The 26,766-nt window shown below is 37.3% G+C and overlaps 1 protein-coding gene across 19 annotated transcripts in view; it reads left to right on the top strand.

The window, feature by feature from the left end:
- The window catches only part of ENOX1 (ecto-NOX disulfide-thiol exchanger 1), a 609,204-nt gene that overhangs the window by 222,797 nt on the left and 359,641 nt on the right, over window positions 1-26,766 (top strand). The window contains exons 1-2 of one of the 19 annotated variants that reach the window (XM_045202208.3): window positions 1,036-1,076; window positions 3,223-3,283. The exons of the other annotated variants lie outside the window; for them this stretch is intronic. The gene's annotated coding sequence lies outside the window, so the exon portion shown is untranslated. Of the gene's footprint in view, window positions 1-1,035; window positions 1,077-3,222; window positions 3,284-26,766 lie in introns of those variants that run through there. 19 annotated transcript variants of the gene reach the window in all.

Here is a 26,766-nt window from a genome sequence, read left to right on the forward strand (position 1 = left end):
ATAGATAATTCCAATATTAATAATGTCATGCCCTTAAATTTTATAGTACTTTGTACTTTGCAAAGCATTTTCACACACAGGAACATTTAAAGTTATTTTATTTAAAATATAAAGATAGTTCAGTAAGTTATTAAACTTTTCAAAGATCTGTCTATACCTTCTTCTCTGATAGTGGAAACAATGTCTTATGATTATTCTCCTCTCAAATGATACCAGTCCAAATAATACTAACTTCTTAGAGTTCTTAGCTTCTAGGCTTAGCTCTTTGTCTTTCAGAAATAATACTTTATTCCTCAAATAACCATTGTTTCTTCTGTATTGTTGCAGATAAAAGGACTTTAATGAAAAAAAAATCACATTCTATCAGAAGATAGATATCTGTTGCCATAAAATGTATTTATTTATCCTGAGTATTCATCTTCCTTGGAAGTACTAGTAGAATAGAATTTATGTGACATAATAAGTGTAAAATTATTTGACCTATGCATTGATGGTTTGCCCTAAAATGACTATACTTGGAATATTCAAAATAGCTTAAATTTGTGGCCAAGTTCATTGAGTTTACCCATTATTATTATTACTGTGGAATATCATCCATTTTGAAGAAAGTAGTATGACATCATAGAGAAATTTGCTCTTACTGTTTTAAGAATTAAAGAAATCTAATGTCAAATATAAATAGACATAATGGTTCATGCTAATAAATAACAAATGGGAAAAATGTAAACTTCACTATTTCCAGAACAAATTATATCTGTATAAAAAAGCAAAATTTTAGTAGGAGAACATTTTATTGAAACTTGGCTTATAAAAATAGTCATTTCTTAAATTTCCTATTCTTACTTACCACCAGTTGCAAGTTATTTTGATACTGTAATATTCATGGTGATTATAAAGATTAAACATTTAAAATGATCCAAAAATGAAATAGAAAAATCTTTTAAAAAATTGTGGTAGTAGCTGATATTTATTTTCCATTCATCAATGGTTTTGTTTTGCTTTTCAGAGTGATCCTAAGGGACATTTATTAGGGTGGCATGTTTGGTGGTTGCTCATTTTTATATAAATCTTAAAAGGTTAGTGATACACCCATAATTGTCTTCACTCCCTGGTCTTGGTTTACACATAGCTCACTCTTGAATGTTCTGCTATTCCCAGTTGATTTTGTTCAAAGTGCTAATTTGGAAGTTCAGACAAAATAAGGAAACAAAAGGCAGGAATCTTTTCCTTAACTAAGCAAGTTATACTAAAATTCTGCTGAGGATGGATTAAAATCTCCCACCCTCACTCCCTAGATTGTGTCTCTGTGGGTCCGGAGCTGCAGTGCCCTGCTTACCCTCACTCAGCCAAGCCTTTCACTTTCCTCCTGTCAGGCTCTTTGGATCCCAGGGCCCCATCCTGGATTCGTGGGTGAGAGCCCCAGGCCACCTGAGCTTCTGATGTCCTCACCCTCATGCATTTTGTGTCAACAGCCTGAGCAGCTCCTAAACCTAAACAAAAACTGCAGTTGGCAGAAGGGAGAGGAAGTGTGTGTTTGATACCCAAAGTTAGAGTTCAAAATTACTTTCTGCTTAGGAAGTGTTGCCTCTGGCTCTTTCTCTCTCACTCTGCTCAGCCTCCTTTTCTCTTCTGTGAACACACCAGCCTTTCGCAGCCTCATCATCATTGCTCTCACTTTCTCTCTGCTGGGAACTTCTTGTCATTTCTCTTCTGTATCATCATTCAGATATCATCCAGATGTCACTTCCTCAGAGTGGCCTTCTACCACGTGATGGCACTCACTTTTACTTTCTTCATAGCGCATTCTACTGTCTAAATACCTCATTCATCTGTGTGCTTATTTTCTGTTCTGTGTTCCTCATTACTCCCTTTCCCCACACAGAATATAAGCCTCCTGAGAGTAGAGACATTGTGTCTCTTTGCTCACAACTGTCAATCCTCTCTTAGGAGAGCAAAGAACTGGTTGGTGGTAGGCATTCATCTGATGTTTGAATGAATGAATGAATGAATGAATGAATGAGAGAGAGAGAGATGATAGTATGATGATTCTGTCTTAGAAGGATTTTATAGGGGCTACAGAAACCAGCCTAGAAAAGTCTCCACCCTGCATAGCAGAGCAAGTGTTTCTCTTCTCAAATGGTTGTCTTAGATATAAACTTTTGGAGCACAACTTTTCTTTCTAAAGTTAGGAATTAGCTCTATTCCTGTGAACAGCTGATTTGGTTTATTAATTGAGAGCAAAGAATAAGTAAACATTTTGTTATTTATATAAACAGAGCTGAGATGTTTGGGAGATATAAATCCTTGGCAATATATATTTTTAAATGGTTTTCTCCTTCTATCCAAACATAGCTTCTTGTTGCACTCACACTCATTGTCTCAGAGGTAATGTAGTGGGTTTTGGGGGTTTTTTAGGCTCTTTCCCACCTTTGGAATGCACATATTTGTCTTTGCTTATCTTAGGCCTCGTACTCAAGTCCTGCCTTTTCTTGATGCATTTCTTGACTGCGCCTTCCAGGCTCCCGTTTCTGTGGTCACAAAGTACATAACAAAGGCTTATGGAACTCTATCTCATTTTGACTTGTATTGCTCTCTCTATTAATTATTATTAATGGGCCACATTTATTTAAAACTTCTCATGAGCCAGGCACTACACTGTGCAACCCCTTTTCCCTCACAGTAGTTCATTGATGTGGCTGCTCTTATTAATTCAGAAACACTCTACCTATTTGTATCCTATGGACAAGGACTCTGAGCCCCAAGAAGTCAACTGGCTCTGGGTAATACAGTCACCATACCGGAACTGCACCTTGCAGCTGGCTTTCATCCCCACGATGCACCTCTCCATTGAACAAGTACAAGTGAGCACGGTGTAGGCTGGGCCCATGCCCTGTCTTTGTCTGCATATTAGTAGTAAATCCAGTCAGTGCCCTACACAGAGTATACCCTAAATATTGTATGTTAGTGGTAGTGATAAGGGGTAGGATGCAAGTGCCCCACATGTAAGATCTCAGGCAGTTGCTCTGAAGGTGCAAAAAGAGTCCTAGGAATCTGCTGATTTCTTTCATCAGTGAAATAATAATTCTGTAGATCTGTCTTTTGGTTTCACACTTTGCTCTCTCTCCCCTCCTTCCAGATTGTTCCCCTCCCTTCGAGAGGGATGGAGGGTAACCAATAAAAGAGTAAAGAAATTTTGTTTCCTGCCCTTTGAATGAATTCTAGGTACAAGGATCAGGAACATTTGGATCGGGATCCCAACTAAGAATGAAACAGAAGTGGCCAGGTAAGAGTGAACCCTTCATAGACGGCCTTTATGACTGTGGAAACGTGAGGAGGTTTCCATTAATTAGTCCTTGTGACCTTTTTACCTAAGATAAGCATAGTACCCCAACAGGATCATGGTTGGCACCATGCAATCTATATTCTATAATTACTGATGTATTGCTTAAAATGCCTTCTCTTCTAGAAGTCTGCCCCCACCAACCAAACTAACTAACAAAACTTAACAGACAAATGGAAAATTTGGAAAAGTATTTATACTGCACACAACATAGATGGGCTTATTTCCTTGCTAAGTAAGGGCTCATATGTATCAATCAATAAGAAGTAACAACCCAAAGGCAATTTTTCGTTTTCTGAGGAAATTCCATACTGTTTTCCACAGTGGTTGCACCAGTCTGCATTCCCACCAACAGTGGGAGCAGGGGGTGGGGTAGGACGGAGGAGGGCAAAGGGGGAAAACTGGGAAACTGTGACAGAGTAAACAAGAATTAAAAAAAGTAACAACAGTAAAAGAAAATTAGTAGAGAATATGAACAGTCAGTTCAAAGAAAAATACAATGGCCAAGAGATGCAGCCTCATTAATGATTAAAGAAAAAATTAAAATAAGATAGTATTTTCAATTGTCAGTTGGAAACAGTTGAAACCTTTCAGTGATGGTGAAAAGCTGTCACATGGTTGAAGTATAAATTGTATAAATTGGCCAAATATTTTTGGAGGAGGTTTAGTTTTATCGATACAAGATATGCAGCTATACCTGTAGGAAAGTATATTGCATCTTATTTTATAATAGTTAAAACTTTGAAGTAACCTGAAAGTACATGAATAGGAATATAGGTATTAGAGTAACTTGTTCAATAGCATGCACTTTAGCCATTAAAAAGAGCAAGTCAATGATACGGACCAATGCTGCAGGAATTTTACATATAGTTCAACACATTTGAATAAAATAGCAAACAAATATTTCCATATAGCTTAAGCAGCCACCAGCAGATATGCAATAGGAAGATAAATGTGCTTGTGCTTATATATGCAGGGGCTGTACATAAAACTGTTTATGTTTATTGTCTCTAGAAAGTGAGACTGTGGTGGGAGGGAAGTGTACATTTTTTGCTTAGTCTTTTGAACCAGTTGAAACTTTTACTTGAATCATGTAGTTTTAAAGAGAAACCATAGAGAGTACTTTAAGCACCCTACTAGAGGACAGTATGTTTTAGCATTTTAAAAAGTTGCTTAACCCAAAGTAGGAGATATTTTCCCTTGTGGTCCCTGCTCCTGGCATGTTATAATTTCTGTTAGAAATTAAGGTTTTCCTTGTTATAAATTAAAAATACCATATATTTTGCTAATTTCTATGTGACTTTCACTCCTATCACTTTCCTGGGTGGTTCCTTTCCTGCTGTATTACCTTTGGTAACTGACCTGAAGGAGAAAATTTCACACATTCTTTGCAATTATGATCCTTGTTCTCCTGTTTATAGCTTTGGATATTTATGATTTGGGATAATTTATGTATATACCTCAAGAACAATAAAGGAAGCTTATTTAAATAAGCACTGCTTTTCAGCAGTTGTTTGAACTGCCAGAAACAGTGAGGTCTAAATCTGCAGAATCTGCAGCAGATCTTAAGTCTTACGTCCCCTTGACTCTTGTATTCTCTCCCATGTTGTGCAGAAAGTAAGGTTATGCACAGGATACTGGATTCCAAAGTAGTTTATATTGAGCCAAAGCAGAAAAAAAAAGGTTTAATTAAAAAAAAAAAAAAGAATTGAGCACTGAAAATGAGACAAAGCTATAAAAACACCCGGAAGGAATGTACGTGTTTGGAGGGGCAATTTCTGTGGCCTGCATCCCTTGCACATTGAGGAATCAGCAAGCCAGAGAGCTTGTCTAAGTGTAAATGCTATCCCCTGCTTCCTCGTGCAGGCACTGCTGAATTCTGTTGAATCTTGCCAAGAGGCCAGATGTGTGTGAGTCTGCCAGATTTAGTTGAGTGAGTAGTGCAATGAACCGAGAAAGTCCCTAGTGACATATTCTTACTGTGTTTGAGGCACCTTTTTGGTTGTAGAAGCCAAATGGTTTGCAGAGAAGAAGGGCAAGGGGTAGGAAGGCTGAAAACAAGAGAAGCATATTCTCATACAGCTTTTGTCCTCAGTAAGGGGACAATGTGTGGTTGGAGGCTAGAAGTAGACAATTAAGTGGCAGAAAAGAAATACTCTTTTATCAGAAAAATATCTCAGATCTAAAGACTGTCTTGGCAAGCTGGTGAAAGGAACTCTGCTACATTAAAACAAAATTTAAAAACAAATCCAATAGATTTCTTACAAAAATCTACCTCTCTTTATTCTTTGTATCTTTTGTTGATTTCCCACTTACAATTTGCCATAATAATCCATTTTGCCCTTTATCTGGAAGGGTGAAAAGAAAATGAAAAATAATGAGTTGTCCAACCTATTTAGTGTTGGAAGGTGGAAGTATCTCCTTGTTACGGAGGCAAAATAAATAAATGAAAGCCTGCCAGAGAAAGGCAAATCAGTGACTGATTCACTGTGGTCAGGGATAGAAATACCAGACTTTCTTCCCCTGATGCTGACACACACCCAGACCCATCCTGGAAACACGCTGGCTCCTTCAGAGTTGTGCTGATAGCTTAGTCCAGTCTAATAGCCCATCCAGCCTTGCTGTGCCTCAAAGAAGTGAGCAATTGGCTAATTTTTTTTTTTTTCAAATTCATTGCTGCTTGAACAAGGACACCCAGAGGAATAGTTTACATTGGAGACTGCAAAATTCTTTTAACCAGTCAAGCCCCATCATCAACACATCAGCTGATGGGCTTTGGCTGAAAAACTGAAATAGTTAGAAAGGTGCTTATGGAGAGCAAAAAGTGCAGCCGCCATGAGAAGCCTAGCAAAGAGCCTCCTCTTCTCCACGGACGTACCCAAATCAGCAGATGTTGCCTTCTTGACAATTCAGCACCATGTTGATTTCCCAGCCTTCAGAAGATACCACAGAAGCAGACTTCCAAGTAGCATTAGCTCACTGTGCAATCTCATGGATGGGACCCCCTCCACTCTTTATTGTGATTTCCTGTGGTGGGATCCTGGGCCGAGGTTTGCTGAAGCTTCCTAAGGCAGGAGATGTGTGTGAATATGGAAAAATATCATTTCTAGTAGTGTAGGCCACATCAGCTATGACCTCCTAACCAATAAAACTCCTTATATCTTGTTTTTCTCACCATTCTTTTTTTTTTATATATACTTTTAACACAAGATCAGCTTGACAGTGATGGGGGGTGGGGTGCCAGAGTAGGGGTCTATATGAGCACTGAGTAAAGCTCCTGATACTGCACCTGGCACCAGATTCCATTCAGAGCCAGCAAAGCCACAGTGCTTCTCACCTCTGCCATCCTTGCCCATCTCACATGAAGGCCTTCCCAGATGGAGCCCTCTCGTGTACACTCATTTCTGTTCCTCTCACGGTATTTCTTCATGTGAACTGGGAGAAAAACCATCCGCCCAGTGCCCTTCCCTGGAACTGTGACTTGCTTGTAGGTCCTTGAAACCCACTTTCTGTGGTAAGCGGGCTTCCTGGCAGCCTCATACTTCTTTGTACAATCCCCCACCGCAGCCACCTCCTAGCCGCAGATGAAAATTCATTCTTACGTAGAGGACATCCATCCTTTGCGGTTCTGACATTGACAACGCTCCTGGACTTGGAGATGGTATGAGAGTTCTCCTGGCTCTCCATGTCTTCTCCCACCTTAAGTAACAACTTTTTCCCACTTTGAAGTTCATGCAGTAGTGGGCCATCCTTCCTGGTTATAGGAATGGACTTTTCTACCCTCAGGCACCTCTGATCTGCAACGTGAACCTTCTCCTGCCTCACATTGGACTGTGTGCTTTTACCTACTTGCCCTTGCTTTCCTACTGACTAAAGTGGTTGTTATTCTCTTTTACCCTTTCCCTAAAAACCCTAGCAATGGTAATTTTTCTTGTTAATCTTACTGTATACATATACATAATTATATACAGTGCTTGTGACAATCAACTTTTATTTGTATTATAATTAAATATTGTGATGCCATATAACTTCTTAAGTGTTTTGTGCCTTATGTGCCTTGGATTACCAAGCTCTTTGAGGATAGAATGTTATGGGAACTTTCTTTGGTAGTTGATATAATTATTATCAACTTTATCTCCAATATTAAAGTGTGTGATAAATGTTTGTTGAATGAAAGAAAGAATTCAATCAAAGATAAATATTTTAAGATGTTAGCTTTGCCTTCTTTTGTTACCAATTGGCTAGGTATAGCCTTTTTTGAACAGATTTCCTGGTGTAACCTCTTAATTCTCAGCTTTAATTTGCTGTGAGAGTTGAGAGAGAGGCAATAAAGTAATTAGAGCTTGTAAGAAAATAGTATTTTAAATTAAACATTGTAAGTACAAAGTAAAAGTTATAGTAGAGTCAAAAAAGTGTCTATATTCACTGTCTTCTCTATAAATAAGGAAATGCAGTGTCCTTAAGGGAAAGCCTAGTGTTCTCTGCATTGATTATACTGAAGAATGTCTTTTTTCTTTTGCTATGTATTAGAAAAGAAAAATAATCAACAGAAGAAAAAAGCAAACAAAATATAACCGGAGACACTGAAGTTAAGAACAATCTAACAATAGCCAGAGGGGAAAGCAGAAGGGACAGTGGAGAGAAGGGTTTTCAGGAACTACTATAACGGACATGTGGACAAAACCAAGGGGGAGGGTGGAAGCAGGGGAGGGAGGTGGGTTTGGCTGGGGTGGGGTAGAGGGGTGGGGAGAAAATGCAGACAAGTGTAATTGAACAACAATAAAATAATTAAAAAAAAAAGAATTTGTTCCATATTTAAAATGGTTGGGCAGCTAAGACTGGCAACTTTTTTTTTTAATTGTTTACCTGTTCTGGAAGCAACAAAGAGAAAAATACTGTTATTTAGAGTTAGACCTCAGCGTGGGACACTTTTTGCTATGCTTTGGAATGTGTGTCATTGGAGTACTTTTATTTTTAGGAAACCACCCTGATAGGAGAGAATTTTAAGTGAGGGAAGACTTGACAAGATTGAAAAATTGTTAAATATGGGAGTAGGCAGGTTGTAACTGTTGGTCCCTTTCCTTTGAGTTCTCGCTCTGTGCTGCCTCTATAAAGCAATATGTCATCCCTAGCTGCAGTGAAGCAGATTCATACATATTTACCAGCTGCGAATTATAAATGTGCAGCCCAGAGAGTAGCAATGTTCTTTGTCTTTCTGCTTTTCTTCCAGCACTAATGATTCAAAAAAGCTCTCAACATGTCCAGATTTGGAGACTGCTTTTCTAACTTGTCATTTCCTTTGTGCACCAATTAGGTCTTTGTCATTTAAATAGAATCTTACTTTCTAATTTGAACTCTTTCATGTAGGTAGACTGAGGTTTTCTCCATCTTATGTTGGGGCTTTGATATAATGATTTATTAAGGGACTAGGAGAAATATTGATCCTGCTAATAGCTTCTGCCTTACCACATAATGTTTTACATTTTACTCAGCTGAAAGACCATATTCCCTTTCTGGTCATCTGATTGACCGTAAATGCTTTGGCCTTTCCTCTGTAATTATCTCACTTACCAAAGCAGTGGGTAAAAGTCGAGTATTTATAGACTAATTAGTGAAGTCAACATGTCTAAATAGAGTACTTTTAAACAATACAAGGAAGTATTGTACAGTACTGTGAAAAGAGCAAAGTGAGGTACAAGGCAAAGAAGCAAGCGTGGAGAACACCTGTGGCTGAGGACACCTGCTCCTGATGGCAGTTGCCTTTTGTGATTATTAGGACTCAGCGAAGGTGATGTACTAATAGCACTTTTCCTCCAGCTTCTCTCTTTGATCCTAACATCTTTTTACTTATGAAACCTTTGGTATATCAGTGGCTTCTGAGTTTATTTTAGGCTCCTTTTTAGACTTTAGTATCTCAGGATACCTACAGACAGGGATATGTCATTTAACCCTTGAATTCTTGGGGAGAAAGACATGATAAAAATGCAAGTATCCTTTTGTTATATATAAAGCTACTTTGAATTTTCAAGTCTTGATTATTGTCTGAGGTATAATTACCCAATTTTCAAAATAAGGAAAACATTACTGATGTAACAGAGAGTGTAGCAGGCTAGGAGTCAGAAGACCAGGTTTGTTTCTTGGCTTTGTAACTCGTCACTGTGTGGCCACATAAGTCCTTCAGACACCAATTTCATCATTTTGGGACTAAAGACACAAAAAATTATAAAAAATGAAAATAGATAATGATGTCCAATTACTTTGTAAATTGTACAGTACTACAGATATGTAACGTTTTTCCCTTCCCCCAGCTTTATTGAGATTTTACTGACATAAACATGAGTAAGCTTAAGGTGTACAACCTGATGCTTTGACACACATACATATTGTCGAGTGATAACCACCATAAGGTTACTAATTTCCATCCCCCACATAATTACCCTTTTTTGTAGTAATAACATTTAAGATCTCTTAACTTCAACTATATAATACAGTGTTGTTAATTATAGTCGCTATGCTGTGCCTTAGATCCCAGAACTTACTTTAAACCTGGAAGTTTGTACCCTGTGACCAACCTCTCCCCATTTCTCCTTCACTGCAGCCTCTGGCAGCCACCACTCTACTCTAATCTATGAGTTTAGCATTTTAGATTCCACGTATGAGTGGCACAGACAATATTTGTCTTTCTCAGCCTGACTTATTTCACTTAGCCTAATACCCTCTAGGATTACCCATGTTATTGCCAAAGGCAGAATTTTCTTCTTTTTTTATGGCCAAATAATACTTAGTAATACAAGGTAGAGCAAAAGTAGATTTACTGTTGCTTGTATGAAAAGTCATACCATAATTAACAAATACTAATAGAATAAATTGTGTTTGCATACTCACAAATTGTAAATCTACTTTTGCCCCACTTGGTATATAAAATAGAACTTTATAAAACACATATATAGTACAGATACTATATATATGTATATGCATGTATCACATGTTCTGTATCCGTTTGTTTGTTGATGGGCACTTTGGTTGGTTCCGGTTCTTGGCTACTGTGCATAATGTCGTAGTGAACATAGGGGCACAGATAGCTCTTTAATGTAGTGATTCCATTTCCTTCCATTACATATAACCAGAAGTGGGGTTGTTGGATCATCTGGTAGTTTTCTTTTTAGTTTCTTCAGGAACCTATATACTGTATTCCATAGTGACTGTACCAATTTACAGTCACTAGGGTTTCCTTTCCTCCTCATCCACATCAACCAACACTTGCCTCTTTGTCTTTTTGAATAAAAAGACAAAGGTGTGAGGACACATATAGTTTTGGTTGTGGTTTGCATTTCCCTAATGGTTAGTGATGGTGAGCACCTTTTCATGTACTTTTTGGTCATTTATATATATATATATATTTGGAACAATGTCTATTCTAGTCTTCTGCCCATTTTTAGATCAGAATTTTTTTTTTGCTATTGAGTTATATGAGTTCCATAGATATTATGGACATTAACCCATTATCAGATAGATGGTTTGCAAATATTTTCTTCCATTTCATAAGTGGCTTCTTCATTTTGCTGATTCTTACTTTTGCTTTGCAGAAGCTTTTTAGTTTGATGTTGAGTTTTACTTTTGATTCTTTTAGTGTTATATCCAAAAAACTGTTACCAAGACCAATGCCAAAGAGTTTTTGTCTTCTTATTTTCATCTAGTAGTTTTACAGTTTTGGATTTTACGTTTAAACCTAATTTATTTTGGGTTAATTTCTATGAGTGGTGTAAGATACATGTCTAGTTTCATTCCTTTGCATGTGACTATCCAGTTTTCCCAGCACCATTCCTTGAAGAAACTGTCTTTTTCCCTGGATAGTCTAGGCACCTTTGTTAACAACCATTTGACCATATATGCCTGGGTTTATTTCTGACTTTCATTCTGTTCTGTCTTTATGCCGGTACCATACTATTGTAATCACTGGAGCTTTATAATAAGTTTTGAAATCAGAAAGTATAAGACCTCTAACTTTGTTCTTTTTCAAAATTGCTTTGACTATTTGGAGTCCTTGAGATTCCCTATAAATTTTAAGATCTTTTTTTCATTTCTGCAAAACTACAGTTGTGATTTTGATAGGAAATGCATTAAATCTCTAGATCACCTTGTATGGTAGGGACATATACATGGGATTTCTTTTCATTTATTTGTGTCTTTTTAAATTTCTTTCATCAATGTCTTATACTTTCAATGTATAGATCTTTCACCTCCTTGGTTAAATGTATTCTTTAGTATTTTATTATTTTTGATGCTATTGTAAATGTAATTTTCTTTATTTCCTTTTAAAATAGTTTGTTATTAGTTTATAGGAATGCATTTGATTTTTGCAATTGTATGTTGATTTTGTATTCTGAAACTTTACTGAATTTGCTTATCAGAACAATTTTTTGGTGTAACTGTTTTTTAAAAGTCATTTACAATTATATAATGGCCAATGCAGGGTTCCTTTTGAGGTAAATGTAGACAGAAATAGTATTGCAGCCCAGATTGCTGTTAAGGTAGTAATATATCTTTCTATTTTGGCTTGTGTTGTTCCTTCTTATTAGATGTGTGGCTGGATGCTCATGAACACCTGCCTTTGTCATCCCATATACATTTTGGAAAGGGATAGAGAATCTCTTTGGACTCTCCAAAGGAGATTATAGAATTGCTTTAGAAATAACAAAGAATGCTTCATTATCCAGGACCCACTAATTATTTATATTTTTCCCAAGTGGCATTGATGCACTTGAAAAGATACTTTATCCTTTTTCAACAGTGTTCTAGGCCTAGAATGGAAATGAAAAACCAATACTTCAGTATATCCACCATACACGAACATCACTGTGTGCCTGATTTATGCCATGCTTTTTGTTTGTTCGTTATCTTGCACTTCCTTTAATTCCTCCACTTGTCATTATCTGTAGGAACTAACAATTTATAAAACCAAAAACCAAAGCAAAATTGAACTGTACAAATGGCATCAAAAAGGAAGGAGGCAGATACATTTAAGTGAGCCAGGGAAGTGTGAACTTGCTCTTTAGATCTTATTATCAGGGCAGCCAAGTGTCAAGTCTTATGGGATAGCATTGTTTTTCTTGTTTGCTTTGGAAGATTAACATAATTGTGTAATGGTGGTTGTCATATATTCACTATAAACTTTCTCCATGACTTCTTCATAGACTACTCATGCAAGTTTCCGCAGTTCAGTACACAGAGGTTGTAACTACAACGGTATAATCCTAAACCAAATAGTAGTATTTATGTTCAACTTTGTTGCCATCTTTCACTTTAAGACATTTTCCCCACCTCCTGGTGCCTCCTCTCATCTGCCTTCTGGTGCTTATGGCATCCTCAGGTTGCCTCTGACTGCCCCAAATCCCCATTTTGTTCCAGGACCTCTCATCCTCCAGCCCCACTCTTTCATGTGCCATGTGTGAATATCTCAGGCTCGGAAATTACCTATTCCTCCTCAGTGTCATTATAAACTCTTGTTTTTCCTCTTACTATGGCTGGTAAATTAGGAAAAAGTTATATTATTGAACTAATTCATAATAAGTTGTCTGTGACCAATGAAGCCTGTCTCTTTTTTTTTTTCACATGTTTTATTGTTGTTGAAGTACAGTAGTCTCCATTTTTCCCTTACCACTCCCCTGCACCCCAGCCATCCTCACTTTCTACCCATGATCCTACCCCCATTTGGTTTTGTCCATGTGTCTTTTATATGTGTTCCTGACAACACTTCCCTGAAGCCTGTCTCTCAATGCTCTTAAGGTAGTGTTTCCCTTTTGAAGGAGGATGATAGTCTTCAAATATGTTATTTATTTGATAAGCAATAATTTATTCATTCATTATTTCAGTAGATAACTGAGTGCCTTGTCTTATGTTCACATATTAAGGCAGATAAAGGACTAGGAGGTCAGACAGGTCCTTTGGAGTGGGTTGACACTGGCTAAACCTTTGTTTTAGGCTTTTCCTGGTTTTTCTGTTTATATGGAACAGTGGCCATGATCCTGCCACCCTATAGGTAGCAGTAATTCAGAGCAAGTGGGAGGAGGAAGAACAGTTATAGAGATGAAAGCAAGCAAGTTGGGGCATGGACATGCAGTGAAAGACAAAGAGAGGAGACAGAATATCCAGAGGAGTTGAATGATTTAACCTTCAAGGTCTCTTCTGACCCCAAGACTCTGCCCATGGGAAAGAAAAAGGGAGAGAATAATGTGTGGAATGAAAGGGGAAGGAAGAGGGTTCTGGGAATACAGCATAAGGCTGTATTTTTTAGATAAATGCTTTCAGGTTTATAAATATATGATGGGGTGCTGTTTACTTCCTATGGCAAAGGCAAGCCCTTGTCTGTGGCTTCTAGGAATTTAAAAACCAGTTGGTGTGCTGCCTCCCTGACTTGGCCCTTTCCTGACATCAAAGAGCATCTCCCACTGTGAGGTTCAGGCTGTCAATAAGTACTTCAGCATTTCCTTTTCAAGCATTTTCCTTCCTAAGCCACAACCTGCAGAGATTTGCTAAGAGATCTAAAACCTCTCTGGGTGGCGGGACCAAAGAGGCCACTCCTTTCTGACAGAGGTTGGAGATGGCTCAGACACCGAGGCCTCCGCTAGAGACAGAGCAGGCCAGTAGGACATCAAAATACAGAGAGGCTAAGGAAAAAAAACCCAGCTCCTGATAAAATTGATGTTTCTGAAACTGAAGAAGCAAGAGGTGGGGGAAGATTTAAGTGTTTGTGAGGAGAATTTAAACACACTAAGCTGATTGTATACACATTAAGTCAAAAAACCTCATCTTGTGTAAGGTTGGCTTTCATGCATGAAGCCACTGCATGAAGGTTGGCATTTTGTGTTGGGCTCGTCCTCTCTTGCTGAACTGAGGATAGCCATGGAAGGAGAGAACTGTAAGGAAGCCCCAGAGACTAGAACGGTTTTGTGGGCAGTTGTTCCACCATGATATTATGTGTACTTTAAATGGTGTTAAGATGATGTTCTTTTGCTTTGATCATCCTACTATCTAATGCAATCATCAATTGTTGCAGCTTCTGAGTGTCAAATTTGACTAAATTATATCTTTTAAGATTAAAAAATGTTTTGATATATAAAAATGTTTTATAGCTTTGAAAGGTCAATAATCTCCTCAAGCAGAAGTATGCCATATAATTTTTTTCCTTTAAAAATTTTTTTTTCAATTACAGCTGACATTCAATATTATTTTATATTAGTTTTAGGTGTACAGCATAGTGGTTAGACAGTTACATAATTTATGAAGTGATCCTCCCCATAAGTCAAGTATCAGTTGGCACCACACATAGTTATTATAACATTATTGACTATATTTCTTATGCTGTACTTTACATCCTCATGAGTCTTTTGTAACTAGCAATTTGTAATTCCTTTACCTTTATCACCCAGCCCTCTAGTACCACTCCTCTCTGGCAACTGTCAGTCTGTTTTCTGTATCTATAGGTTTATGACTGTGTTGTTTGTTCTTTAGATTCCACATAGAAGTTAAATCATATGGTATTTGTCTTTTTCTGTCAACTTATTCTGTCAAGTATTATGTCAACTGTCCAGTTCACATAATACTCCTTTCTTCATAGCAGCACCTCAAGTTTTCCTTTGAGAACCAGATTTCTTCTTAACTTGTAGAATTCAAGTGGTGTTAACCTCATCTTCCAGCTGCAGGATGGAGGGAAGGCCCCCAGATCAGTCAATCAGCCACTCAGAGCATTACCTCCTCACCTTGCAGAGCCCAGCGATGGCATGTGAACAAAGTCAGGTTAATGAGACGCAAGTCTACAGTATGTGTTGAACTCTTGGAAAAGTTTTTGTTTTTGTTGTATTTTAAACTTAGGTTGCAATAGGATACATAGGATACAACATAAATCTGGAGCTTCTGGTAGTCATTTTGCCTCTATTAAAGATAACTTGCTTAAAAATGAAACTAAGAGGGTAGCAGAATTAAGAGGTGGAGAAATTTTCTGATAATAGTATAATATAGCACATAGATTTAAACATACCTGAACCTATTATCCCTTGGACTTTTTAGCTAGTGTGCCAATAAATTTATCTTTTTATTTTTAGGTACTTTGAATTCAGTGTCTCTTTTTTTAAAAAATTTTATTGTTATTCAATTACAGTTGTATGCCTTTTCTCCCCATCCCTCCACCCTACCCCAGCTGAACCCACCTCCCTCCCCCACCTCCACCCTCCCCCTTGGTTTTGTCCATGTGTCCTTTATAGTAGTTCCTGTAATCCCCTCTTCCCATTGTCCCCCCCCCCCGGCTATTGTTAGATTGTTCTTAACTTCAATGTCTCTGGTTATATTTTGTTTGCTTTTTTCTATTGTTGATTATGTTCCAGTTAAAGGTGAGATCATATGGTATTTGTCCCTCACCACCTGGCTTATTTCACTTAGCATAATGCTCTCCAGTTCCATCCATGGTGTTGCAAAGGGTATAAGCTCCTTCTTTCTCTCTGCTGCGTAGAATTCCATTGTGTAAATATACCATAGTTTTTGGATCCACTCGTTTGCTGATGGGCACTTCGGTTGCTTCCAGTACTTGGCTATTATAAATTGTGCTGCCTAAGAACCCTGAAACACCAATCCAAAAGAACCTGTGCACCCCAATGTTCATAGCAGTACAATTTACAATAGTCAGTGTCTCTTTTAAAACCAGAGTAGTACTGATAAAGTGTTTTGTTTTAAGAATTTTTCTGCTTTCAAGTAATTTTGTTAATTTTGATTTAAAAAGAAACTGTGGCAGTTTTCAAATAAGCATCTTTCCTCTGAAAGGGAAACTTATTTTGTCTTTCTAATCCATTCTAATGATCAGAAATTTAAACTCAGTTCTAAAACTTTTATTTCAGAACAGAATTTTATATCAATTATATTCAAAAGATGTCTGTAACCAAATTTTAGATATCAAAAGACATTCATTTTTTGTAAAATATTTATTTTGTTTTTACATACTTTAGCTACCTCTTGGGAGAAGAATTAGGTTTATGGCCTGGGTACCACCTACAGTGGGGAAGTGAGGCCTTCACCCCAGTGGAGGGTGTGTACCTGCCTTGCCAGACAGTGCGTGGGGCTCAGACCTTTCTCCTCTGGTTTGGTGTGCTGTCTCAGCATCAGAGATCCCCACTTCTCAAAAGTGCCTCTGATGAGATTATCTCTTGTTTAGTCTCATTGTAAGTTTTTTGAACCATCTGGAGATGTGTAAAACATGGCATTATGGCAATACATAAATGTCATTGTTAACTCAAACTACTCCTTTCAAACAGTAAAATTTCCTGAGTTGTTTGCTTACTATTTCAAACTGAAACCATTCCTTTTGGACCCATAAACTAAAACAAACCAGAATTGTAACTATATTTATCTTATCTGGTGATTATTTAGCAGGTGCTTGTTCAGATCTTTCTCTTTGATGTTTTTATCAGTTACCTTTTTGAGTCAAAAAATAATTTTGTCTTCACACATCACTGAGGATTTTTGTTTTTAGTTTGCTTCCCTTATACACGTATCTTGTCAGTTATAGCAGTACAAATTAAGTTAGTGCGTTTTTCTGTGGACTTCTTGGCTGTTAGAAGCTATTTCATTTCCATACTTTTGACTCTGGTTTGTTTTCATTTAAAGAAACCAAAGCAGATACAGACTTAAGAACATTAACTTGACAAAAATTGTTGATTTTGTTGGAAAGTCTTTCCTCATGGAAACAAAATTTAGACCTCATTAAAGAATCGTAGTCCCAAATTGGTCTGTGGATGTAGGGTGGGATTCTTGGAGATGTTAACCATGGTCTAGTTCAGAGGCAAGATGATGGGCCAGGCCTGTTTCTTGTATGATTTAATGGTTAGCTGAGCCAGCTTAACAAACAATGAACTTGCATGCTTACTGCAACAATAATCCTCAGTTGGCCCACAGGGAGATATTGACAGCTCATATGCAAGTAAAGCAGTTTAGTCCAGCCTGTGCTGTCCATGTCTGAGATACTTTGCGGAAGGCACTCACTTCCAGGGAATCCCATTTGACAACATGATTTGCCAAATCAATCTTAGATTTGTTGTGAGAACGATAATCTAGATTCATTTGTACAGTTTTGACTATTTCTCATCCCTGTTTATTGCTGTTTAAGTCATTTTAAAGTATAAGAATGGTAAGTGAAAGATATATATTTTTTAAAAATAGATTAACTTAGATGTAAACAATTTATCATCAAAGATCAGTCTTTTTTTTTTAATCCTCACCAGAGGATATGCTTATTGATTTTAAAAGAGAGAGGAAGAGAAAGAGAGAGAAAGAAACATCGATGTGAGAGAGAAACATTGATCATTTGCCTCACGTATGCACCTTGACCAGGGATTGAACCCACAGCCTGGGGTATGTGTCCTGACCAGGAATTGAACCCACAGCCCTTTTTGGTATATGGGATGACACTCCAACTAACTGAGCACACTGGCCAGGGGCAAAGTTCAGTATTGATTTCATCACAAATAATGATAAAGCAGACTTTAGCGGTATAGAGAATGTATCTCTCTGCTGTTGAATTGTGCAGAGACCTGGAAGGTGTGGATCATAGGAGGCGGTAAGCTGGAGACATGCAGTGAGGGGGCAAAGGATGTTTATTGTAATCTAGGACCCTTCCACTGATTTCCCTTTGCTATTAGAGTGACATGAGAGCTCTTTCGCACCTTCCACAAGCCCCTCAAGGATCCAGCCCTACTTCTCTGTGACCTCTTCTCATGCCACTTGCCCATTATTTACCAGGCTCCAGGTATATAGACAAGCTCATCCTCAACCATCACTGCAGGGCATTTTCATCTGCTACCTGAGTGCTATTGACCAGAACCAGAGCTTGACAGCGCCTTCTGATCCTTTGACTTTCAACTTGAATGGCATTCAATGCCTTCTCTAAACCTGCCTAAAAGTACCTCTGCTTCATATCCAGCCACTCATCCAATGATCATGTTTTATCTTCTTCTTAGTGAGCATCACTATTTGAAATTATTTTTAGCTGGTCTATTCTCTGTCTCTTTGTAACAGCATATATATTCCATGAGGGCAGGACCTTATCTGCCACCATATTCCTAGCAGTTAAATATCATTTGGCACAATATAGGGGCTCAATTAAGAATGGACATTTGAACTTTCTAGACCTATTTGAATGCTGATCCATTATCATATATTTATCAAATGTACACAAACAGTTCTATTGCCTCTTGCCATTATGGGGAAAATTTTAACCAATTGAAATAGCACCCCTCATACCTCCCTCCTACCCCACACCTGCCAGAGGTTCAGACAACGTGGCCAGTTTTATGGAGTGAAAGAGGAGAGGACAGTGGATGCTAACAATTGACATATATCTCTTGCTTGGAGGAGACACCTTCCCCTGAAACATCTTTCTGACATGAACAGCAATCACCCTTTCTTCTCCTCACCCCCGCCTGGAAAACACACACTGTTATACAGCATGGATTTCAATTTTCAGAAATCAAGTTTCTTGCCATTTCTCCACTTGTAACCTTTGGATTTGCTTTATTGTATGTGCAGTCCTGCCACCTGGCAGAGAAACAGGGAAAGAAACAAGCCCTGGGAAAGCTGCCTTCCTGGCCGACCCTTCAGTGACTTGGGGCCACAGACCAGGCCTCTGACAGAGACCATCATAGGAATCCATCTCATCCCTCCCTAACACTTTCTTCTCCCCTGCTGTGTTATAGAGGAAACAGAAATAAACTTGAAAAAAGATGATTTTTGTGAGCCAATTTAATAGCAGAATAGACAGCAAATTCCACCCTAGAGTCAGCTGGAAAGGCTAGATGTAAAAGAATTGTATTTTCATTGTTACTTTGAAGATGGTAGGGTGGCAAAACTTAGTAGCATCATATACCAATAGGTCCTTTAGAGGTGATTGTCAGATTACTGAGACACATAAGGCCTATTTTATTTGGACGCAAAGGCATTTGGTTTTAACAATATCTGGAATTCCTTTGAAATGGCATAGGAATGTTGTCAAAAATCATCTTCCCCTCCTCCTTCAGACACTTTCTTTCTTTTCAAAGATAAGCAAAATTATCACCCTCTCCTCAGTCAAAGTTCTGTTCTTGTCCTACCAGCAGGCGCTTTCAATTATTGGCATCTTTCCAGAGTAGAGAGATGTGTTAATTCCTGTGTGGAAAGATGCAGCTTACCTGATGGAACTGGACATTTGCCCCCTTTGTAGTTGGGCCATTCAAGAAGTGGTGTTTTCTATTGAGATTACATTCTCAGTCCAGAAAAATTAAAGAGCTAACATTGGCATAAAGATCGGCTTTTGTAATTATTTGGGCAATAAGTATACTCTTGTACTGAGTGCCACAACAGCACCTCTCCTCACCCAGTGCTGTGAACTTTTATCAAGCATCTGCTGGGCACCAGGCCATTTGCTCCACTTGGGGGATGAAAGGAGGTGAAATGTGCTCTTTGTGAAAGGAGAAGACAAGATGCCTGTAAACAATAGTCATGTGCTTGGACCTTTATTTTTTTATAATTCAAAATGGTCATTTATTGAATGCTTAACTTTTGCGAGGCACTTTGCACAAATCATCTCCACTCCTTGCAACCATCTGGCTAAAGAGATAGTACTAATTTTAATTTACAGCCAGGGAAACTAAGACTCAGAGAAGATGAATGAATGAGTACCTTTCCAAGTTTATGTACCAAGGAAGTGATTCTGATTCATTCTGTACTTTTTTCAGTTGGACGATAATTTATATAGGAATGTATTATTAAATAAAGTCACTTCATATGCCAGGTTTTAAAGATCATTACAAAAGAGATGGACAAAGGAGAGGGATTATCTCTATCATCTTTAAAAGGTCAATGATCTAGTATGGCAAAGGAATGTGAGAACTATTTAACAGAGAATCAGCATATGGCATAGACAGACAAATAAGAGGTAGTTTCTGAAAAGTTGGAAGGAAGGTTTTCTTCTGTGGTCCATCATTGCAAACAGAAGTGTATAAAGCCCATGTAAAAAAATGAAGACAAAGGAACCTTAAATACTATAGCCCTGTGACTCATTTTTTACTATATACCATAAAGTCAAGGACATTTTATATCAATGCGCACATATTTATATAGTCTCACAAAATACACTGATGTGTGTGAAACAAGCGTGTCATGACATATTACCTCTACTACACATGAATAGATAGATACCTTTTAGTCTAGATGCTACCACTCAGTACAGTAGATTCTGGTCATGATCCACTCACAAAATGGCTCTCAACATGGTGCTAGAAAAATGAGACTCTATTTAGTTCCTCAATTTTTCCCTCCTCTCTCTTTATCCCTCAACTGCAGAAGAAGCATTGCTAGCAACAATAGAAACACTAACACCCTCCCTAGTTCTACATCCTTATGTACAACACACATGCCCCTCTCCCAATCCTCCACACATATCTGTGCTCTATGTACCAGGGACCTCTGGCATCCACACAACTTCATTTTTGCACATTAGGGAAGTGCCTCATTTGTCAGTGATGCTCTGCGGAATGGTAATTGGGAAGACTTTGCTCCCAGCAAATGAAGCTTCTCTGATGCTCAGAAAACATTGTTTTTTAGATGCTGTTTGATGTAACTTTTGTAACTGAAAAAAGAAGAAAAACTTTGTTACTTAACAGTCTTAAAATTCCATTAGGAACTTAATCTTTTTATTTTAGAGAAAGAGGTCAAAACTTGAAAACCTAAATAAAATGCAGACCCAACAAGTGATTTGGGGGTTATCATTTCAATTATAAACAAGATGGTTTTTATAATAGAAATCATCTATTGAAAATAGTGGTACTAAAGTTGTGTGTTAAGGAGGAACAAATTGTTTTTCATCAGAATTATCTATTTTCAATTTTGTTTTCTCATAAACAATAAAAAATAAATTTAAAAAATGCAACAAAACAAAAACTGTTGTGTTCTAATTTTTTTAGAGTCAGTATTACACCTGTCTGAACCACTGAGTGTTTCTGACCAAACTTTACAGTTTTTTTGTGAGAATGATAGTACAGTATACTATGTGATTCATTGTTCAGTTCTATTTGATATCACTTTTAGCACAAAAACTACAGAGGAAAATATTGAAAAGCAATTGCAGTTTGGTTGTGGAACTATGAGAGATTTCTATAAGCTTATAATTTTAAAAGTTTTTAACTAGTGGAAATAAGGTAATAAGCAATCACTTTGATAAACGTTCTGTAAGCAAGAGACTCCATTGTAGATATAAATGCTGTATAAACACTTCCCATCTACATGGTTCTTGAGCCAGGATCATGATATCATCATAGAAGCCACCCTTTCCCTCACTCCACACATTATGAGCCAATATTATATTCTATGAGTTCTGTCCTCAGATATATCTCTAATTCAATTGCTTCTGTCAAGTCAAAGGCGCCACCTCTTTTTGGGGTGTGTAATGCCTTCAGAGACTGAAATGGCTACTTTGTCTTACGCCTCACTTCCATTTTTGCCTTCTCTAGTCAGTTTTTACCATAGCTGTCCAAGTAAACTATTAATAACACAAATCAGACCATGACATTGCCCTATGTACTGGGAAGTGCATTTCTAACACAGTTAACAACCCCATAAAGCTCGGCAGGATCTAGCTTATCCCCATCTCGCTAATGTCACCACTTAGTGACACACTGGCCTACTTTACGTTCCTGGGACTCACCGAGCCCCTTTCCTTCTCAGAGTCTTCCTCCAAACTTTCTGATACCAGATATTTTTGAAGTTGATATTGATGTTCAGAAAAGCTAAGTAGATCATGAGATGATAGACTTAAATCTGAATAGATTAGCAATTTTATTAATTATAAATAGTGCTTCAATTAAAGTATGAAGATTATCATATTTTACTTATCATCCTTATATAATATAAGGATGTAAAAAGACTGTAAGTAAAGAGATGGAAAAAATGCAAATACCAATGTCCTCCCTCTATGCTCCTCCAAACCACAGTGTAGCTACATTAATACTAAGAAAACTTCAAAGTAAAAAACATCACCAGGTATAAAGAAGGTCTTTTACCTTGGTAAAAGTTTTAATTTACCTGTAAGTTATAATAATTCTCAAATTTTAGGCACTTAATAGTGTAACCTAATTAAAACAAAATTGATAGAAATAAGAGGAGAAAGAGAAAAATTCACAAATGATAACAGATTGTAATACATCTCTTTCAGTAACTGAGAGAACAGACAAAAAGTAAGCATTTAGAAGGTTTGAACAATATGATAACAAACTTCATTTGTGGACATATAAAGAACATTGAACACACACATGCACAAAACCATTTTTTGTCTAGTAGACAAAAATATATAAAAAACTTCTGAATAGATACTGAATGAAAAATCAAGTCTCAAAATATTTGAAAGGATTAAGATCTTATAAAGGATTAAAAGTTGATGACTTTATTTAAGCTACATCAGTAACAATAATCTCAAACAGAACATTAAAATCTTGACTATTTCTATATTTAAAATTAAGAATTATGCTTCTAAATAAATAATGGGTTAAATAAAAAATAACAGTGACAATTAGAAATATTTTGACCTGAATGATAATGAAATTTTGGCATATAAGAATGTATGAAATGCAACTAATGCCATCTTTAAGGAAAATTGATAGCCTTAAATGCATATGTTAAAATAAAGATTAAAAATTAGTGAATTGAACATCCATCTCAAAAATTTAGAAAAATAAAGGAAAAATAAATAGAATGAAAATAGAAGAAAGGAAAAAAATAAAGAGAAGAACATAAAACAATGATAATTTTAAAACAAAAAACAAATATAAAGAAACTATCATCAAAGTCAAAAATTTATTCTTTGAAAACTCTATTAAAATTGGCTTGCTCAAACATGGAAAAAGGGATTAAAATAGCAAGGCATTAGGAACAAAAAAAGGATATCATTATAGTTTCTTACAGACATTGAAAGAATAATAAAAGGTTATTACCAAAAACTTTAATAAGTACAAATTTTATGAAGGAAATGTTAGCAAGTTAAGTCAGTTAGTATATAAAGACTTTAATATGTGAACAAATTGCATTTAAACCATGGATACATGATTGGTTTAATGTAACTTTCTAAGCTTATTTTATAAAGGAAAAAATACATGATTGCCTCATTCTATGCCAATAAATTATTTATTCAAATTCAATTTTAGTTCATGATGATAATGCTTAGTATAACAACAAAAAGGAAGCTTTATTAATCTGAAAAGTGTATCCACCCCCAAAATCTACAGTATATTTTATGCATGTGTACCCCACATCTACAGCTAAAGCCTATGTCTCCTCAGGGCTTCTCTCCTGGCCTCAGTCAGACCTGTGCTGTGCCAGTCAACATACGTGCTCATCTCCTCTGTGGTTTCATAAAAAATAAAAAGATGAGATAAAAGGAAAATGAGGACATATTTTGTTGATACCATATGGAATTCCTATGAAGATGATACAATTAGATTAAATATACCATTAGGGTTTCAAGTTAGGCATTGCCTAAGATACCAGTTTCACTAGGAATGCAGAGTTGGCAGGGAGGGCCAGACCTGGAAGGCAGGCCAAGGTCAAGTCCTGGGACCAACTGAAAGAAATCAGGCAGTGCTGAGAGGATGGGTAGCTGTTGTAAGGCTAGGGAGGCTGGGTCCAGAGCCCAGGAAGTGTAAGTTCATGAAGAGACAGGACTACTCTCTGATTGGAGGACAGAAGCTAAATGTCCAAGAGCGTGATTTCTGCTTCCAGATGTTTGTAAGAACTCTGCCTGCTGGGCGTTAACTGTGGTCAGACAGACTCTGCCCCTGGGCAAGAGACTGCTCAGGGCCAAGGGTGCCCCAAATAATGCTTAGACTCCAGGTAAATGAGACAGTTGTTTTACTCCTTGGTTCCAGTCAGTAATAAGCCAGGATAATTTTTATGTCTATAGTTTATCATCATGAGTAGATAGAAGAAACATTGATTTTTAGCAGTTTCCTCCACCTGGTTCAATATTTTTGGATAGTGTGTCTCACATCATGGGGTCTTTTATAATTTAACTTGAGAGCTTATTAGTTTCCAGTGAAATATTTTGATATGTTTATCCTACTTCACAGAAACAATTCTGAGAACTACATAGAAAATAAAGTAGCTATTATCGCAGTCATCATTATTACTTCTGCATGTTTTCTGTATTTTCCAAACCACTTCATTCCAGGAATAAAAACAAATCACAATAACAGTTACAAGACAGCACTTTTTGGCTACAGCCAGCTTTTTCAGATTCCTCCAAATAGCCCTGGAGTCTCCACTGAGCGTGTCACATGTATTCTGTGAGCGAGTCCTCTCAGTTGCCACTAATCACCAGCAAGTTTATTCCCCTTCCACCAGTTGTCGTGGTCCTCACACCATTGACAACTGAGAGTCTCTGTGACTTCTACTGATGCCCTTCCAAGGGTGACAGAGCCTCATATCCAGGACACTGAGCTGCAGCCTAGGACTGGGTGTCATCTCCCATAAATTGACAAGTGCAACTAAAATCTTGAATTTCTAGTGCCCCACTGAGATTTCAAATAAACCACTTATATTTTTTGTCACTATATTTATTGTAATTTCCTGCATGCTTGCTGGAATAGTCTCTCCATATTCAAAGATCAGATACATTGTTCTCAGCACCACTTCCTTTTTCTTGTATCATTGTTTGTTGTCCTAGAAGAAAATTGTTTCCTTGTCACTTCTTTTCCTTTTCATTTTTTTCCTAGGAAGCTCCTTGGTCTCATGTAGATTGGTCTGAAGAGAATCCACCTTTCTGTTCTCCAGGCATACCAGATGTCCCTGACTCTGAGGGGACATAGGTCTTCAACTCAGACACATGACACAAATAAGTATCCTCGTAGGCCTGCCCCCACCAAAGAAAGAATGGCTTAGTGCTTTTTACAATTAGATCTTAGCAGTACTCCTTCCCAATCATAGAAGATTGTGAGTGACCAGAATAATAGCTGCATGGAAGCTGATGCCATATTTTGAAGATGAAGGCTGTCATGCATATACCTCTTTGCCTCCTTTATCACTCTGGTTTGGAATGTGTATTTTTCTTGAAGAAGGATTTTAGGAACTTGAGACAACTATGGAGTCCTTTTTTAAGGGAAACTCTCTGCTTTCTAATATTCCAAAAACTAGTTATCTTGTATCTTCTATGGTTTGAAGGCTTTCAGCAAAACAGAAGATTTTTTATTACATGCAAGTAAGTCAGCTATAAATTTCTGTAAAGAAAATACTGTAAACTTTTCTATGCTAGAGGACCAAATTCCTGAAATGCAAGGCCAGCTACCTGCTTCATTAAGAAACATGGGTGAAAATAAATTTCACAAAAAACTATGGAAAGCAGTTGGCTAGAGAGTGACTATAGAGGTTAATCTGTGTACCGATTGGCTTGTTTAGGATGTACTACAACCAGATTCACTGACCATTTCTGGTGCAAGTAAATGGTACAGCATTATGGCAATTATAACATGATTCATTTTCCCACAGTGTTTCTATATTAACTTAAAAATAATGTGGGGTGGAGGGGTGGGGAGAAAATGCAGACAACTGTAATTGAACAACAACAACAAAAATCATTTGGCTTTAATCCAAATCAACAAAAAATACACAGCATTTAAATGGAGCTTCTACCTTTCAAGCAATTTTTCCTCCTGCTGGGTGTATAAAATTGTGAAGACAGAACTTTATTTGTGAACTGCAGAGCTTAAAAGATATTTTTGCAAGGCATATGCCTTCCATACAACCCTATTTATTTATGCTACAGGTCATTATTCTAGTTAATGTGACATTGTAGCTATTTGTACTGTTATAAATTATAATGTGTATGTGCAAGTTACAACTTTCTTGAACAGAGCAAGGAGCACAGCTGTATCAGATGATGTAAGAGGGATAAGTAAAAGTCAGTTGATACAATAAGGAAAATAAATTATGAAGAATTTTTTAACTGGTGGAATTTTTCCCTTTCAAGTGCTTATTGATGGTAAAGTAAGAGTTTCTAGGGGACACACATGGCAAAATGCCATGGAGAGCAGGTAGACTGATGGTATATGCTGACTATGTGCTACTCCTGTGTGGGAACTTTGACCCCTGAATTTTGAACATTGGGATATTGTCAGCCCTCCAGTTTCTGAGTCCTGTGGGAAGCCATCCCTCTTGCATGATATCTTCTCTTTGTCGTGAGAATAAGCCTTTACCACAAAATGCCTGAGGTCCCAAACCAGAGAACCTGGGGTTATGACGAAAGGGCAGGGTAGCAGGGAAGCAGAGCCTGAGAAGACCCAGTCAGGAAGGGCAAGCATAGCTTTCTGTGATGCTAGGGGACAATGAAAAGATGTGTCCAACTGAGTGGTCATGGGGCACATAGT

Source organism: Desmodus rotundus, chromosome 13 (assembly GCF_022682495.2).
Source record: "Desmodus rotundus isolate HL8 chromosome 13, HLdesRot8A.1, whole genome shotgun sequence".
Taxonomy (NCBI): Eukaryota; Metazoa; Chordata; class Mammalia; order Chiroptera; family Phyllostomidae; genus Desmodus; species Desmodus rotundus.